The 4,520-nt window shown below is 40.2% G+C and overlaps 1 non-coding gene across 1 annotated transcript; it reads right to left on the bottom strand.

The window, feature by feature from the left end:
• Positions 1–3,886: 3,886 nt before the first annotated feature.
• On the bottom strand, positions 3,887–4,006 carry LOC147426920 (U5 spliceosomal RNA). Its single transcript, XR_015186325.1, has one exon. It is a non-coding gene; the product is annotated as a U5 spliceosomal RNA (small nuclear RNA).
• Between the last annotated feature and the right edge of the window lie 514 nt (positions 4,007–4,520).

The following is a 4,520-nucleotide window of genomic DNA, read 5'->3' as shown; positions in this document are numbered from 1 at the left end:
TACATACCCGCTCCAGAGCTAGTTTGGGTACCGAAGAAAGAACTATTTGTTTCACCTAGATCAGGAAGGGGGGAGTCCCATGAAGCTTCTAGCTCCTCATGTAATGCATCCATAGAGGTAAAAGCTTCTCCACAACCTCCACCTACAATAGTGGACCTCCATGAAGCTACAAAGAAATCCACACCTCCCAGTGTTCAAGAATCACCTGATGAACCACTTCAAGTTCGATCCTGGGAGAGTACCTTACCACCCTTGCAACTCGATGAGGCACCTAAGGTAATAGAAGGTTTCAAAGGGTGGCAAGCACATTTCAAATGGTATGATCTACCCAAGGAAGGGGGAAAGTCTTCATTCACGTCAGCCTATTGAATTATTTCCCTCTTACCCTTGTTTCCCTGACCTCTCAATCACCAATCTTAGGGAATGTATATATAAAGACTTATACTCACAAAAAACAAAAAAGATAAAGAGCAAGAGTAATTAGCAAACGAGTATGCACAATAAAAGTCAAAACATTGACCCATACCTACACATTCACATCCGGTACACCGAAACAGAAACCTATGTTATAAAACACCTTTGATCATCATCACTCAAGTGATGGAGGGTAGGTAAGATTAGTCCGATAGGAGTGTTTCTGTTTTAGAGTTGAGTGATTAGCAAAGTTCTTTCTTCCCACTAATGTGCCTCCTAGACATATTCTTTGTGTTTCCTAGTGTGTACAGGGGCGTGTTGCTGTTGATAGGATTTGGACATTCATGAAATCTTTCTCTTGTTCACACTTCAAATCAAGCACGACCATCAACACAAACAGGTGTTTCTTGTCCATTAGCATTGCCCCTTATCATTTTGCATCTATGTTTGTCTGCTTTGATTGTGATTGGTAGCATAATATTCAGCACATTTGCTTAGTATCAAACATTAAATTCAATGTAATTTTTTGTCATAATCACTTGTCTAGATGGGAAAATCAAGCAGTCCGAGTAAGCTAGTTTGACCAAGCTAGGTGTTAGAGATCTTCTCTTAATACCATGGGGATGCCTTCCTAATAATTAATGGTTACTTAGGTTCTTAATCCGATTTAGGCAACATTGTGTGAAATGTACTAGGGCTTTCTAGTGGGCTTAGTCCCTATTGACCTAGCTTAAGTATTATAAAGGGAGTTTACTAGTGTGATGAGCCTGGGGAGGGTAACAGTGTTATATGACCCCCCAAAGTTACAAAAATTAAAATGCTAAAAACAAACAAACAAAAAAATCAAGTGCCACAATGTAAAATCTTAAGCTGGAAGAGAAATCTCAGCTTGATTGGTACTTCACTCACATCTATCGCCTATGGTACTAGAGCCCTAGAGGTTCCCAGTGTGGGCGCTTTTCCTTGAAAAGCAAAAAACCCAAGGCATACAAAATAAGCACACACATCAAAATTGAATCACTATGAAAAGACTTTGGGGGGTCAAAGAAAAGGTAATCAGTCAGGCGATGATTTCATGAGAAATTCCTTTTATTGTAGCTTAACTACAAGGTCTTCTAAGTATAGCCTCTAGTCAGTCCTCGAACATGAAATACTTGGCTCTCGCGATTAAACAACTTAATTGACCAGAGAAAATTAAGAATCTTACCCATGGTATTAATGGTCGATCTTTAGTGCCTTTCGATCGTTAAATTAGCGACCCCATACTTGTTTAGTTTTTTACCTTTATAGCTGTTTATGCATTTTATTATATTTCAATTTAGTGCTTATTGCTGACAAAAGGTTTAAAATTCTGTTATCAATCAAAATTGTCTGCCTAAAACTGCATATGCTTTTTAATTGCTTATGAGAATGCAATTACTATGCCAATGTTGTTTGATTTTGCAGTGATTGAAGGAGGCTCAGGACATTCATCTTAGATGCTCTTCCACCTCGACGAACGAGCTTCAACTCAATAGCTTCCGAGGAAGGAATCTACATCAGGAAGGGGGGCATGTTAACCCTCACGGCTCACGGACACCATATTACCTACAACGGATGTTGTATTATTTACTTGGTAGAGTCAGGTACCGAGCTTGTTGGTCCAATAGGAAAAGGGTAAGAGTGATCACCGATGAGAGGTGCACTCTAACTGGAACATTGAAGGGATTAGATGGCTAATCATGGGCGCCCAAGTGTGAATGGGGTGAGCTCATATAAAAGTCAACTAAACCTAAAATTCACTCATTCTCTCATTTGTGCAATTGAAGAGTGCCCTTGCTCCATCTCCATCTTCTTCTTCTTCATCTCCTTGTGTGTATGTGTTAGAGAGTGAGAGAGGGAGAGAGAGGGAGTGTGTGTGCGATTGAGCATTAACGAAGGCACGACGGCGGAGAAGCGGTTGAGCGCGGCGTAGCAGCGTCTCCCTCTTCTTCGCGGCAAGGAATCCTCCATGACAGCAAGCGTAGAGTGGTTAGTGACACACCATTGCCATCTTTGAGCTTATTAGTTTAGGCTTGTTGTGTGCTTGGAGCCATTTGTGGCTCGCACACGGTGTATTGCAAGTTCCTTGCATTGACACGTGCGACATAAGTGCACAGGCCGACATAAAATGACCATAGCTCCTAATGAGCACTTGAGTAATAAATATACAGATCCCATATCCATGACATACTTTCGGGTTGAAAAAGCAACTGCCCTCAGTTGCGAGGTACATAAGTGGTGAAGTTGAGTGCGAAGTACAAGACGGTAGGTACATTCCTGCAAAGCACAATGAGTAACTAAAAACCAAAAGAGCAACAATGATTAGTATAAGCAATTTAAAACTGGAAAAATGTGGAATATGTGTATGGTGTGATGGGAGTGCATAAAATGAAGTAAATATGCATAGGTGTGGAGTGCAACATTGGCCCAAAATGTTGTTCCAAAAGACCACCATTTGCTGCCCTTCCACCTTGCCATACCAATCCATCGTATCCTTTCATATCAATCCATACCAATCCATCGTATCCTTTCATATCAATCCATACCAAATGTGGTGGGCTTGTTCCACATATAATGTAACCACGGAGAGTCCTACCTGCCCAGGTGTAGGCACTCTAGTACACATGTATCCACATCCATAAATTTCCATGACAGTTTGCAAAGCGAAGAGTCCAACCTCACGAGGCGTAAGCATTCTAATACACGTGTCAATAACCATAAGTATCCATAACATGGTGTGGAGCGGAGAGTCTTGCCCTCTTCAGACGTAGGAGCTCTAAGATGTGGAGAAATTTTGCTAGTCCAATGCAGTCTAGCCGATAAGATCCTTGCTATAACAATGCACAATGTCTCAACTAGTGTGTTGGGAGAAATTTCAAATCACTAGAAGGAAAATAGTGTTGCTCATGTATGAAGCTTGTTAATACAAAGTGCAGAGGATAATGAGACTTGTTAAGGTTAGTCATCACACAAGTTATCCATCTAATATTACATAGAAAGAGCTTACTAACCAGGGGTGATTGAAATGATTTTTGCTAGAGGGATATTATCAAAATGTATGAAGAAATTGCATATTGTAAGATTCTCTGATATGATAGCCTTGTATTTAACTTTACCTACAGAAGTATTTCTCAAAGACAAAGCACTAAAACAATTTTTTGTTAAATTTAAGAAGACGTTAATAACTGCATATCAAATGCATTAACATTTTAAACACCATGAAGGAAAAAATTGATGCAAAGAGTGTTTGCCAAGAAAAGAGAATGAAAGTAGACAGCTAGAAGTGCACACGAGCGGATAAGAGGGGTGTTATCTAAATTTACAGGGTGGTTTACAAGATTAAGATGATTAGTGGATATCGGTTGCTAGATAAAGTGAGGCCACACTCAATGTAGAAATATTAGGATAGGTCAAAAGCAGGGCTACTAAAGTAGTTGGCTTCAAACTCTGGCGTATTTGCGAGGGAGCCCCTGCCAAAAATTCCAAGTATGGTGCTTCAATTGGGTCAAGCACACGGTATTGTTTAGTAAAATTCAAAAGAATAGTTTTCTATGTGCTCAACCCGCACCTTGCATACATGTCAATAAGGGTGTTCCCAGCTCCTAAATATGACTCTATTCCATTCCTGATGACATTGTCATATAGAAGCCTGCCCCACTTTAGCACACTCATGCCAGCACAAGCTTTCAAAATGGGTAAAAGTATTACTAAATCAGGCTCTACCACCTTCTCCAACATCCGTGGAAAGCAAAGAAGAGCTGAAACACACATCTCTTGTTGTGTATATCCTGCTCAAGTTGTTGGTGAAAAAAATCTATGTGGAGCAAACCTAAGAAACCACACTTCGTGACAAAACATCACCAACAATGTCAACTTCGTTAAAAAAATACTCGAAGGGTCAACCCAAAATTCAAAAGCAAGTGCCACCTGCTATCAAAAGGCTATAAAAGCCAACTAAAAATCCTAGCCCATTACAACCCCAAGATTCCTAGGCTCTTGTGCTATTATTCCACAAACAGATGACACACTAATGCAATCCATAACTAGTAAAGCCATTGAGAAGCTCAAGGCATCGTCCCTAGCTT

The sequence above is a fragment of the Adiantum capillus-veneris genome, chromosome 24, assembly GCF_014529385.1.
Source record: "Adiantum capillus-veneris isolate H3 chromosome 24, ASM1452938v2, whole genome shotgun sequence".
Lineage (NCBI taxonomy): Eukaryota > Viridiplantae > Streptophyta > Polypodiopsida > Polypodiales > Pteridaceae > Adiantum > Adiantum capillus-veneris.
This window is presented reverse-complemented; position numbering and strand designations above follow the sequence as displayed.